This window comes from Phalangium opilio, unplaced genomic scaffold, assembly GCF_054372755.1.
Source record: "Phalangium opilio isolate 3A_F unplaced genomic scaffold, DU_Popi_V2 ptg000011l_1, whole genome shotgun sequence".
Lineage (NCBI taxonomy): Eukaryota > Metazoa > Arthropoda > Arachnida > Opiliones > Phalangiidae > Phalangium > Phalangium opilio.
Genome location: NW_028324147.1, coordinates 10,769,699 through 10,784,493, shown reverse-complemented (window position 1 = coordinate 10,784,493; position 14,795 = coordinate 10,769,699).

Here is a 14,795-nt window from a genome sequence, read left to right as displayed (position 1 = left end):
GACCAAGAAAATGGGCGCCACATAATCTGAAAGGTTTTGAAGATCCTAGATAAGATAAGAGACAATGGCTTTGAAAAGTTCGGTTTTTAAAGCAAGAGTAGGTAAATTAAAGTAATTCTGAGCTTGCTTATTTAAAATTATTTGTTAAATGTAAAATGCCATATTTCACATTACAACCCTCCCCACTTAAATTCACACGTCCCGTGTGACCTAAGCCAACTCCACCTGGCAAGCAATTTTATTGACGGTGAAGCAAAAGAAAACTAAGACAATATCGCGATATAAACAACAGAATTGGTTTTTGGTGGTTTAACTCCACACGGAATAACACAATGCAAGTCTCGTAAATCCAAATATATTAAAACAAAACTGCCTAATAGAAGGGTATTACAATAAATAGTAAATTTACGCTGCACTAACTAAAGCAATAAAACTCAAAATATGGAGCTTCTCCCTGATATGTAAAATTAATAATACAGAATTCATCATTAACGAACTTCAAAATCATTATAATAAACATACACTTGACAAAACATCGTTTCAGTACCAATATACCAAGCAACAGTTAATCATTAATATCAATAGATAAAATTCAAACGATCTACTAGGATTCATGAAACAAGATACTGTGAAACTTAAAACAAATATAATCAAGTATCGATTGGAAATCGCCTTATAATTTTTCAAGAATACAATTAAAACCAGGTATACCTTATTTTAACAGTTAATTGTTGCTTAACCACCTACCAGTTAAGGGGTCGCGAGTTCGTAGTACTCGACGGTTATCATTGACCTCTATCTAAGCATCCTCTACACTATTATCCCTGATTTCCTTACTGCTCGATATTTTGCTAACCTTTGTTCCTCTTAGGAACACAAGAAGTGGCAACAGTAACATTATCATCTTCTTAAGTAAAGTCTGTAGTCTGCAGAGCGTGCGGTGCCTACAAACGCCCTCAATAGTAAAACTACTATTGTAGTCGTTTTCTGTTTATTTTATATAGAGTCCCGTTTTAAACAGTTTCCCGCCCTTAAATATAAATAAATTATACAAAAACGAGTTTTGCTTCGCAGTCCTTAAAAAACTGCATTTATACACAATCCTTGGCGACACTTTTTCAAACCCACAAAGGGCCAGAAACTAGATATTATTACATGTATTGCAATTTGAAATTAAGTTTAATCGATATGAGAAATTTGCTTTCAATTGCGTAGTTCAAACATTTGTTATGATTAGAAATTTTAGATCAAAAACGGGTATAAATGCGGCGTTTCGAGATAAAGGGAGCTTAGATTTTCACGTATGAAATTATATAGAATCTTTTCCCGTAAAAACTTATCCCTGTTGTTGTGTTGTGAGGATAAATGAGGAGCTAGTTCAATTTCGCTTTATTTATTAATCAACAAGTTATTTGTTCGGATGCATACAAATGTATACCAGCCATTATCGTAGCCCGTGAAACTCTGAGGCTGGTACTCTTTACAAAGTATATAAACAAGATGTAGGAACTTAAGGCTCCCTCTAGGGGAAGATGGGTGACTATATGCAAGTATTAATATGTATCAAAGTGAGAATACCCAACTATACTCCCCCCCTAAAATTTTTAAGCTTTTACAACTGCGTAATTGTTCGTTTAGTGATTTTCGTCCGCGAATCGCTGTGGGGGTCTCTTTACTCTAGTTGACCGCCTAGGAAGCACAGTGGCCGTGGAAGAACCTTCGGCTGTTGAGCTTGCTGTCTACTCTGCTGGTGTCTGGACTGGCGCGAGGGGGGTCGCATCGGTAATGGTGGGTGCGATAGAAAACCTAGGGAGAGGGCGAGGTGCTGTTGGTTCTTGGCGAACCGCGACTTCTGGCTGAGGAACTAAGGTTTCTTCTAGGTTGTTTCGGTTTGCAGGGACCTCTGATGTATTCGAGAATGAGGTTGGAGCTATAGCGTAATTCCTTTTCATTTGGTTGGAGTGTCTCTGTACTAGCCCGTCTTCTGTGTTTATTTCGAACATGGTGGTGCCAATTTTCCGCGTTATCACTCCCGCTTTCCAGGTGGGTCCTCGTCCATAAGCTTTCACGTATACTGAGTCGTTGATGTTATAAGTAGTCTTGACTGGGGTAGGTGTTTCCTGTTTGTTGTTGGGATTACCCGGATGGAAGATATCAAGCGAAGTGTAGAGCTTTCTGCCAAGCATGATTTCTGCGGGTGATGATCCGTTTACTGACGGCATTCTGCGATAGTTGAATAAGAATTTGGCTAATCTGGCTTCCAGTGATCCTTTGGAGTCCAGAATCGACTTCTTCCGTGCCTTCCGAAATCGAACCATCCAATTTGCGTAGAGTGGTCTTCGTGGTTCTTATGGCTCGTTCCGCCCTGCCGTTTGACTGTGGATGGTACGGTGCAGAGTGTAGCAGTTCTGTACCATTCGCTTCGAGAAATTCTTTAAATTCCATACTCAAAAAACAGGTGGCGTTGTCCGCAACTAGTGTTTTGATGATCCCGTAGCGCGCCATCAGTTCTCTGAGAAATTTGATGACCGCCTGAGAGGATGTGGTGTTTGTTATTCCCACTTCGATCCAATGGGAGGCTGAGTCGCTTCTAAGGGGCCAGCGAAGTCCACGTGTACCCTGGACCATGGTGTTGTTACTTTCGGCCAAGGACTAATAGTCTTGTTCGGTGAAGGTGCGTTTGTTTGGCATGTGGTGCATTCTCTGACCGTTCGTTCTATGTCAGAGTTGAGCGTTGACCACCATACTTTGGTCCTGGCCAATTGTTTCATTTGGTTCATGCCTTGGTGACTGCTGTGGAGATCGTTCAGGACGCGTGTACGGAGAGCTTGTGGTACCACGACTTTGTTGCTGACGATGATGATTCCATTTGTGCTCGACAGGTCCTTCTTCCGCAAAAAGAATGGTTTACAAGGGTCTGGCGTTTTCGCATGTGGGGGCCAAGAAGCTCGGCAATATTGTAAGACTTGTGAAAGTGTAGGGTCTGCTCGGGTCGCTTGGGCCATTTCGACCATCCTGATGGGGCCTGGATCGAAGAGTTCCATCAAACAAACGTATTCGTTCAGTAACCGTGTTTCTGTGTGTTCGACCGGCAAGGGCAATCTGCTAAGAGCGTCAGCATTGCTGTTGTGGGCACCTTTCTTGTATATGATTGTGTAGTTATACGAAGCCAGGAAAAGGGCCCAGCGCTGAAGTCTGGCCGCTGCGGTGGCAGGTACTGGACGGGATTCGGAGAATATTGCGGCTAGGGGCTGGTGATCCGTCAGGAGGTTGACGTGACGACCCAGTAAATAATCCCTAAACTTGGTAATTCCGAAAATTAAAGCCAGCGCTTCTTTTTCTATCTGTGGGTACTTGACTTCAGTCGCTGTTAGCGTTCTTGATGCGTACGCTATTGGCTGTTCCAGACCTTCTATCGAATGCGACAAGACCGCCCCAATTCCAACTGGGGAAGCGTCGCAGGTCACATATAGTGGTATATCGGGTTCATAATGTACCAATAGCTGCTTCGAAGATAGCATAGCTTTAGCCGCAGAAAAGGCTTGCTGCTGAGTGGCTGCCCAAGTCCAAGGAACGTTCTTGGTTAAGAGGTGGTAAAGTTACGCCAGGCGTGTTGCGTTTTGCGGAACGAATTTAGCGTAGTAGTTAATGAGAACGAGGAAGGCTCTCAACTGTTCGACGTTTGTCTGTGCTGGGGCTTCTGTTATCGCTTGAATTTTCTCCTTTTGAGGATAAGTACCCTCGGCATCTAAGATGTAGCCCAGAAATTTGATGGAGGCCTGAAGGAAATCGTATTTCTTTAAATTGAGTTTTAACCCTGCTTACTGGAGAATCGTTAAGATATCGTTCAGCTGTCGGAGATGTTCCTCCAAGGTTTTGCTTCCTATTAACATGTCGTCCAGAAAGGGATAAATACGGGCGCGGCCTCGAAATAGAGTTTCCATAGCGCGTTGGAACACTACTGAGGCGGATGATACCCCATAAGGCAACCTCGTGTATATGCATCTTTAATCTATACAAAACAGTCTTACAATCCCTCCTTAAAAGGCTGAACGTCATGATAATATTTATAGATCTATCAAAGGCTTTTGATACTGTCAAACATGAACTACTCTTAAAAGACATGGAATTCAGTGGGATTGTGGTACTGCCCTGGCTTGGCTAACATCTTACTTGCAAAATAGAGAGCAAGTATTATACCACAACGAACACCAGTCGTCAAAAATGAAAGTCAAGCACGGAGTCCCTCAGGGCAGCGTTTTAGGGCCGCTACTTTTTAATATCTACGCATCTAGACTGCACACTGCTCTAACCAGTTCCACATCCAACGAGTACGCAGACGACACTGCCTTGATCTCAGCACACAAAGATCTCCAGCAACTAATCAGAAACGCTGAAGCTGACATCTCCAATTTAAAATTAAAACTAAACCTCAAAGGTCTGATCCTCAACGAAAACAAAACGAAGTTCATGATACTCTCCCCGAACCAGAGATTAAGAGAGACGGCCGATGACATCTTAGAGCTATACAATGGTACAATCAGAAGAACCACAGTGTACAAATACTTGGGATTGTGGATAGATGAACGACTAACCTGGACCAACCACGTAGACTACGTGACGAAAAAATTCAATACGCGTCTCTGGACTTTAAGACCTCTACAACAATTCCTCGACATAAATACTACACGGATTGTATCCAACACCTGTATACAACCTCTATGAGTTATGGCAACGTCTTCTACCAGAACACTAACAAAACCAACATGGCAAGACTGAACTCCCTATAGGTGCGCAAAATTTATACGGGACTTACGAGGTTACCGCCCCCTTTTCGGAGAGTTGTTCTGCCAAGGCTACAGATCGCGTTCGACGACAGGCAATGTCAGCCACTAACTAAAGGCTGCCGACAGGTTATGGCAGCGCCCACAGAAAACCTCTCGTAAATCCCGTATAAGCAAAACAAGCAAATACTCTTCGGCCACGGACGCGAAACGAACGACCAATATTGCCTCCCCGTTATACAACTACCATCTTGACTTACTGACGTTCATGTACAAAATAAAATATAGACTGCCCCCCGAAACAACTCTTGATTGGTTCACTGAGAACAACAATATAGAAAGAACAAGAGGAAACACTACCAATTTTACAAACGAAGCTTTTGACTCCAATTTCAGAGACAAAAGCGTTAAATTTCGAGGCATAAAGCTCTGGAACAATCAACCCTATCATCTCAAAACCCAACAAACCCTCCAGAAATACAAACTAGAAGTTCAAAAATATATCAACAGTACGCTTCTACACTAACTATAATTGATTTTATCTACCATAATAGAATTTTATTTACTTCAATTTAAAACGGACAGGACATCATTGTAAATAAGATCTTATCTTAATGATTGCTCCAATAAAAAGCCTTTTATTATTATTATTATTATTAGCGCTCCTTCACTACCGAAAAAGGTCGTCAAACCAGCTCAACTAGGATCAGCCGTTAACTCTAAGCTAAAGGTCGTAGCTAGAAAGTCAGGTCCCAGGGGCACTGTACGCAAGGCTATTTTCGTGAGCCGTTTAGAATCTACTCTACTTTCTAAGGGCTTACAGGAAATCCTTTCTGATGATGTTGGCATTACGTCGCCAATCTGCATTCGCCTGAAACCCAAAAACCCTACCGCAGACCACTCCTCTTTCTACGTATCTTGTGATGATGCCAGTGAATTTGATGCCTTATCTGATCCGTCTAATTGGCCGGTCGACTGTATCATCACCGAATTTAATGGTGTCCCCCGGGATATTCACAAACATAGCAGTGAACTTGGTGCTCCTACCGGACTTTCCTCGCAATGAAAGAACTACTACTAGCCTACCAGAATGTTCGTGGTTTACGGACTAAAGCTATTGAATTTTTTAGAAACACTGCTACATTAGACTATGATATTATCTGTTTAACTGAAACTTGGTTTAATGACTCTCATTTTACAATTGATTATTTTCCCGATTCTTACAATGTTTTTCGTGCTGATCACTTGGATCCCTATTTTGATAATGTCCGCGGTGGTGGCTCCTTGATTGCCGTGAGGAAATCCATCCAGTGCTGTAGGCGTCGTGACCTTGAAGGTATATCTGAAAGTGTTTTTATTGAAATTCGCTGTTCGTCCACTCAATCCTTAGTCTTGGGCACTACTTGATTTCGCCCTACACTCACTGACGTCAACTATGGGCTATATTTTGATAGCTTATCACGCGGTTTGGATGGCACTACTGCTGACATTATTCTGTTGGGTGATTTTAATCTTCCTGGGGTCGACTGGCAGAACTACGGCACACGTGGCTGTAGTGCTCCCACTCGTTCCAAGGCTGCCCCAATTTTTGAGGTTTGTTATAATTTTAACCTTAAGCAAATTATTCCTCCCCGAGATACTGGTAATCTATTGGATTTATGCCTCACGAACATTAATAATTTGGGTTTTGATGGCCTTCAGGATCCTCTGGTCCCCATTGATGCCTATCATCCCCCATTTTTGCTTACCTTACCGGTTGTAACTTGCCCACCACCTCCACCACCTGAGTCTTCTTACCTTTACCGAAAAGGAGATTATGACCTCCTTTACACCACACTTAGGGATGTTGATTGGTCTAAGCTCCTTGAATCGCGTGATGTTAATCTTTGCGTGGCCATTCTTACTGATCACGTTAAGGCTGCAATGGACTTAGCCATTCCTCGTAGGGTTCGTCGCGGCTCTCCCGGGTTTCCATTAAGGTTTTCTCCGGCTCTCCGCACTGCTATTAAACAAAAAAAGTATGCAGCAGCCAATACCTATTGAACAAAATAGAGGGAGTACAGCGAAAATTTGTAGAATTTAGTCATACACACTTTTTACCCAAGGCTCAATATAATTATGAACTATTGTTAACTATCCTTGATCTCCTTTAAATTAACGACTGTATAAAAATAAATCATATAACTTTTATTCACAAACTAGTTCACAATATCATCCCACTCTCGACTCTAGTAAATGGTCTTAATTTTTCGGTCCCCCTACATTTTCGTAAACAGTGCACTTTTTACATTCATAAATTGTCAATTGATCCTGTTATTAGAATGCAATCAACTTGCAATTCGTTTGTAAATATTTTTGATCTCTTTTCTGATAGTTTAATTAATGTACAAAAACTTACCCGACAGTATCTTATAAATAATTACGAATTTTTACCACCTATACGCCAGAAAATAATCTACTAAGTTTTGTGCTTAAAAGTACCACTTTAATCAGTTATTCCTTAAATCAATGTAAATACGTGCCTCTTCTATATATTGTATTAATTATTAATTCGTATAATTCTATTTAATTTTGAATATTCTATTTAATTTTGTATAATTCTGATTGATTTGTTCCTGTATATTTTGCATTACCAGGGATAGATAGACTTTTTTAAGACGGAATGGGTAACAGGGTTATTCGGGTGCGCGTCCTAGTCCACGACCCCCTTACCCGTGACGGGGGGTATGAAAGAAGAGGCGGGTCTTATTTTCATTATGGCGTTGTATGTATATCCGGGTCAAATAAACGTCGTCTGCCAAGTTGGAATGGATTGGGCTCCGATTGTAATTTTTGAAAGAACATTGTTTAAAAATGGAAGTAACACAAGACATAGGGCTTGAAACCAAAACACATTTTGAAATACGATTTATTTCTCTTTGATGAAGTTGTAGTGATGCTTTAAAAGCCTTCATAGATATTACAACACGAACAGGTTTTAACCAAACACTAAGCTCACAAAACTCCTGGCCATTCACTAAGCCTTGGTTAACTTCATCAAATTCGCTTACAAAATTATGAGGATAGTAGACATGATTGGCTTTAGAAAGAATTAGCGAACACTTTTCACCCTTACAGATGTACTCCAAATCCAAAACACCGGCAATAAATTCCCTACCTCTTAATTGCTATTAAAAACAATTCCCGAATAATTTCCGTACCCTTGCTTTTAGACAGCTTCATTTTGAACCCCTGTAAAGATGCTTTTCTGTACAACCATAGCCCACTCGATCACGCGCATCACGACGTAAGCTGCTCGCGCTATATAGCGCGAGCAGCGCAGCGTCCGGGAGCGCGGATCGAGTGGGCTCTGGTACAACGCAAGAGGGGTCGTAGTCATAGCGACAGATGTAAACAGGAATTACGTATTATTGGCCCTCCTTGTCAGCAACGTCACCAATACGTAGTTTTAGTGAGCCAATAAGAAAATTTAATTTTTTGGTTACGTGTTGAAGGAAGGGGCTATGTACTCGTCTATGAGTCGGACTGAAGTAAATATTAACCGTTGGGAATTCCGTCTTAAAAAAGTCTATCTATCCCTGGCATTACTTAATTTTCTGTGTATATTCTCGTGAGTTGTTCTGCAACTTTTTTTTATACACAATAAACTTCAATTTCAATTATTATTATTATTATTATTATTATTATTATTATTATTATTATTATTATTATTATTATTATTATTATTATTATTATTATTATTATTATTATTATTATTATTATACAGGCCCTTGGACGTGTTGATTGTAACTAGGTGTTGGGATGAGTAGTCCAATTCTAACTGACTGTACGCCTCCTTGAGGTCTAATCTTGAGAAAATGGTACTACCGTTCATGGTGGTGAAGATGTTGCTCGCTCGAGGTAATGGGTATTTTTCGGCATCTATTGCTAAATTGGCCGTGAGTTTGTAATCGCCACATAAGCGTACAGCTGCAGCATCTTCCGATTTCAAAACAGGAACGATAGGGGCTGCAAACTCGGAGAAAGGTACGGGAACTATCACACCCCGGCCCGCCTGTTCCAATCTGTCCAGCTCCATCTCAACTTTGTCTTTAATACTGTAAGGTAGGGTGCGAGCCTTGAAGAACCGTGGCTTGGCGTCAGGTTTCTTGTGTAGGTGGATTTTAACCCCCTTTAGGTGTCCTAGGCCCGGTGAGAAAACTTCCTTGTTTCTTTCTAGTTCAGACCTTAACGACGATTCGCCGTCTTTAGTGTAATTCACCAAGTGTTCTAGGATTCGTAGTTTGGAAAAATCCATCTCCTGCCGCAGAGGCTCGGACCTTGCCCCTTTGCTACTGCTAATGTCCGTCCTACCTTCGTATTGTGTACCTCCACTGACGTGATACCTAGCATTTCTACTTTGTGTTTGGTGTAGACCGTGAGGTTTTTCGTGAAAGGTTGTAATTTGGAAGTGCTTGGAATTTTTTTAAATGTTTCTTCTGAGACGATAGCGTAGCCAAACCCCAAATCTACTTCAAACCTAAGTGCTTCTTGGTTGACTTTGCAAAGCGCGTAGCAGGGTTCTGGGACATCCATCAAGTTTTCTCTATTTGTTTCTACCATAAGTTTATAAGATATGTTCCATAAGTATGACACTAGCTATACTTCGTAATGCTAGAGGCTTACTGAGAGCTAGTTCGAGAACGACGTGAGAATTGACTACACTCGGTTTTGCAATTCATCTTCCTATTTAGTCTGTACTAAGCCTTTGACAGCGCCTCACCAGGCGTCGCTTTACGAGAATCTATGACGTTTAGCCTACGTCACTTCATGACAAGCTCTCATTAACCAGTGACACACTTATGGAACATATCTTATAAACTTATGTTTCTACGTGATAGAGGTGTGATTCTTGCTCGTCGTAGAGCTGATATTCCGTGGTTGAGGCTTGCCGTTCTTGCTCGTCGTGTAGCTGATCTTCGGCTGTCGAGTCTGCCACGTAATGAGATTTGGCAGAATTAGCTGATCTCGCTTGTTTCCGAGTGTTATCTAAGCACACCTTGGCTAGGTGTCCAACCTTTCCGCATTTGTTACATTTGGTGTCCTTGTAGACGCACGTTCTGGTAAAATGTTCGGAACTTCCGCATCTAAAACATTTTCCATTGGCTCGCGTCGGAAGCTCAGGTACTGTAACCTTTGGAGTGCTCGAATGTGCGCCGGATTTGAAGCGTCCTTTGATCATCCGAGGTCGAGAGTGTTGTTGTGTGTAATGCATGTCAGATGTTGGCTCCGCTTTAGTAGTGAGCATTTCTTTTACATCCCGCTCGGCTGTTTCTATATATAACTCAACTGCTTTCGCGAGGGTTAAGTTAGTTTCTTCTAATAATCGATTTTTAATTTTTACGCTTTCTATGCCCATCACGAGACGATCTCTGATCATGTAGTCTCGAGAGTTGTTTGTTTCGAATTTGCAATGCTACGAAAGTTGTCTTAATTCGACCGCGTAGTTCGCTACTGATTCTCCAGGTTTACGACAGCGGCTGTAGAATTTGTACCTTTGTGTGATTTCTTTCGGTGTTGGCGTGTAATGCTGTTTCATTATTGCGTCCAATTCGGCATAAGTTTTAGCGTTTGGTAGCGTAGGGACTAAAAGGTCTCTTAAATTTTATTGTATGGGTGCTCCAATGCTGGTAAGAAGAATCGCTTTCTTTTGCGGTTCGTCGACGATACCGTTGGCGAAGACCTTTATTAAACAATCATTCCAAAGAAGTAAAGGATAAAAATGTGAAGGTTAAAGAAATGAAAGGTTTTGAAGCGGTAAAAAATCCTCTAATGGTATATGAAAACTGTGAATTAGCAACTTCAAGAAGTTTTGTTTTACTAAAAAAACAACGATATTAAAATCTCATAATTACTTTTTTGTCCATACAATCTAACCAATAGATTCAATAAAAAGTGAATAGCCCCTAAAAAATTACGTTAATTTAAAGGTGAAACCTTTCTCTTTCATAAAAGTTTTATAATTGGCCTATAAAATGTCATCGATAATTTATGGAAGACCCCGGTCGCAACGGTCATTAAAGCGCCACCTCGTACACGCAAAGGGTAAGAATATTTCCTCTATGAAACTGGATATTTCCTCACGTAAAAATCGACATGCATGGGCCTAGATATCTCGGAGGCTCCGGACAGACTGACAGTCTGATAATTGTTAATATTGTTTAGGTTATAGAAGATTATAGTGGGGCACCCGTGATGAGGATTTCACGTAGGAAGACCAGCGGATGTTTGAGCGAACACCGTGGATTTTGTGAAGAGCCGGTTACACTTTTTGTTCAAGTGAATGGGAACTGTAACTTAAGCATACTGTTCAAGCATTTTGTATCGTAAAAGAAAATGGTGGTTTGGATATACATTCATTAACAACAACGTTAAATGTCATATCTTGTCGATTGGGTCACATTTTCTGTCCAGGCATCAATCCTGCTTCAGTTACTGATGGCAGTTTCACGAAACCTAAACACCTCAAATACATTGAATACCCTTTTCCACGGTACCAGTCAGCTGATTGTCAAGTATATTACCAACAATTACCCCAAGAAATAATGGTAATTTCAAGAGTTATTAAAACGCAGTTAGTGGTCGGCATTTGGATAGGAAAATATCTGTTTGTTTTATCTTTATCCATAATTTGAAATTATCCACGGGAAGTCTATGATTAATGCAATGTAATCACAAATAATTATCTGATTATTATCCATGGATAACTGATTAACCAAAATTCTGTGGATTATCTTGTCCAAACGCCGACCACTAAACGCAGTGTCCATCTTGAGTTAACATAGGCCAAGGCATTGCCAAAGCTAAAAAGCTAAAGTCATTAGAGTCTCCTTGTAGAAAATTCAAAAGACAAACGTGTGACAAGCAACTATCCAATCAAAAATCTGACACCTAAAAGTAAGAAGATACGGACTTCCCGAATACAACAAGCAAGATCTATTTTAACCCAGGAAGTTGTGAAACTCGAAAAGCAGTTAAAATTAAGAGAACCTCAGATTAATAACCCCTGGATATGAAAGGCAAGCAAAACCGGGCGTTTTCAAATAGTATCGCCATGTGGCGCCCTCAGACGGCAAAACGTAGAACTTTGTCACCCCATGCAGACGACGCAGTTTGAATTGTATGGTTATTCGAATTTCTGGCAATGCCTAGCAAACGTAAACGGTTTTTTTGTGTCTTCGAAGACCATTATTGCTTTCCTGTCATTTGATTTATCAAATTTATAGTTTAATCTAATTTTTACATAAATAAAAAAACCAAAACCCTACCGAATTTAGTGACCAAACCCTCCGGACCAGGTACCGCGATGAGAAGAGAAAAAGAAACTGGAACCGCGGATAAAAAGTAGCCGAGCATGGAGTAGCAAACGCGGTCACGCGCTTACTGAGTCTGTTTGGGGTAACTTTTTTCCAAGTTTTGACTATAGGGGCGCTAGAGATGCCGATGCCCTATTCAAGTATGCCTCCCTATTTCCTTTCATATCCAGGGGGTTATTAATCTGAGAGAGAACTAAGCCTCAGTGAAAATCAGTCGAAAGAACTCTCGGAAGTCGTTCAAATAATTGTTAACAATTATAGCTCGGAGCTAGAGACGACTATTAATTCAACTTCTGGTAGCACAAGAGAAATGTTGAAAATGGCGTGGGACAGAGACTCAAAAAGAAGCATTTATCTGACCAAAAAGAATTATTTAGTGAACAAGAACAATTGACAAGAAACTCCCGCGTGAGGGAATGGAACGCCACTACGTTACGGATATGTTTAGCCGTATGTTCAAGAAGTAAAGCGACTTACGAGGCTTTAAGAGGCTTTAAACTTTTGAATCTTCCGAGTGTTTCGACACTAAGAGAAAAAACCAAGAAATTAAACCATTTACCAGGAATTAACGAAGAATATTTATATGAACAGCAGTGCAAATATAAGAAATTTCAGGCTGAAAAAGAAAGAAAGGAGATTTGATTCCAATGGGGATAGGCGTTACAATATGCGATGAGGTAAAGGTAATAGATAAAGTTATCTTGAATAGCAAAAGCCATGAGTTTATGGGATTGGCGATGAGTGAGGATGACTATCCAGAGTTGACAGACATTTACAAAGACAAAACCGCTAAAGCTCCTGCACCAACGCAATAGGTGTTGCAATACATTTGGCGAGATCTAATATCAGGGTTTGATTTGATTGGTCCCCATTTTACTTCACCATATCCATTCCAACAGAAGTCTCTCGTAACCACACTTTATCAAACACTGGAAGCTCTGGAGATGTTCAATTTCAAGTCTTTGGGTCTCGTCTGTGATGGAGCGAGTGAAAATCTGTCTTTAATTAAGCTAACGATGGGTGAAACTGGGGCCTTGGGTTTCAAAATTAAAGAAGGAATATACGACTTGAAGTCAATGACGATGAACAACAATATTTGGAAAAGGCATATTATTTTGGGAAGTCAATGAAGATAAACAACAATATTTTGGAAAGGCAACATGGTTGAACTCTGATGTCAGTTGAATAAAAAGAATATAAGCCTAAAAGTACTTGTCATGTTCCTTTATTAAATATCTCAAATCTTTCACGAAAATGTTACGGCAATGTCGCGGCGCCTAATTATCTCGGCGCCTAAATGTCTCGGTGCCAAATTGTCGCGGAGCCTAAATGTCGCGGAGCCTAAATGTCGCGGCGCCTAAGTGGCGGTGTCTAAATGACCGGCGCCTAAATGTCGGCGCCCAAATGTACCGTTTCGGTTAACAAGAATTAAATGTACCTGTGTTAAAATGAATTTAATGTACCTGTGTTAATAAGAATTTAATGTACCTGTGTTTATAAGAATTTAATGTACCTGTGTTAATAAGAATTTAATGTACCTGTGTTAATAAGAATTTAATGTACCTGTGTTAATAAGAATTTAATGTACCTGTATTAATAAGAATTTAATGTACCTGTGTTAATAAGAATTTAATGTACCTGTGTTAATAAGAATTCAATGTACCTGTGTTAGTAAGAATTTAATGTACCTGTGTTAGTAAGAATTTAATGTACCTGTGTTAATAAGAATTTAATGTACCTGTGTTAATAAGAATTAAATGTACTTGTGTTAATAAACAATAAATGCACTTGTTGTAAATAAACATTAAATGTACCTGTGGTAATAAACATTAATTGTACTCATTTCCACTCATTCCATTGTTATTTTTACCGGCTCGAACTTGATCGAAAAGTAAAGACACCCAAGGCCCGAACTAAGACGAATTCGATTAAAATTTCCATTCTGCTGACGGTTCTCTCCAAAACGGCTTCATCGGTTTAAAGTGAGGTGTTCAAAATATAAGTTTTAGTTTCTTTGATAGAACCAAGGGTCATGACCGCAACTAGACGTTCGCAGTTATTGGTGCGATCGGAAATAAGCCTTTGCTAATGTAAAACACGATAAAGCTCACTCAAGCATGTAGTGTTCGTAATCAGACCCCGACCCTCATACCTAAAATGTAAAATGTAGCCGGGTTTTTAATGGGTTAGATATTGGCAATAAGAATTTTTTCTTTTAACTGTTCCAGGAGCAGATGACTCCTGACTGATCCAAAAACAGTAAGTATAATATTTTTAACCCGTGCATTTTCGTATCAATAAATAGCCTAAGTAAATTGCATATTCTGGTAAATAAGTGGGTGGATAGCCCTCCTCTTGTGTAAGAGAGGCAAGATATGGTTTCCTATCTTTTTAGTATCCTGATTTTAATTTTTGGTAAGTTTCTGCTAATAATATGACATTACAATTGTTAAGAAACAAATATTCTCTTTCAAGTTTTATTTAATGATTTTTTAAAGAGACATGCATATCAAATAACGATCCACGGACCACTGATATTGAAACGAAGATACAAACTCGACAAAACTGAAGTCTTACTTTACGGATGAAACTTTCATGTTGGAGGTTGCCTTTAGTATTACTTTTAATATTCTTGGAAGAATTCGTAATTTTATTT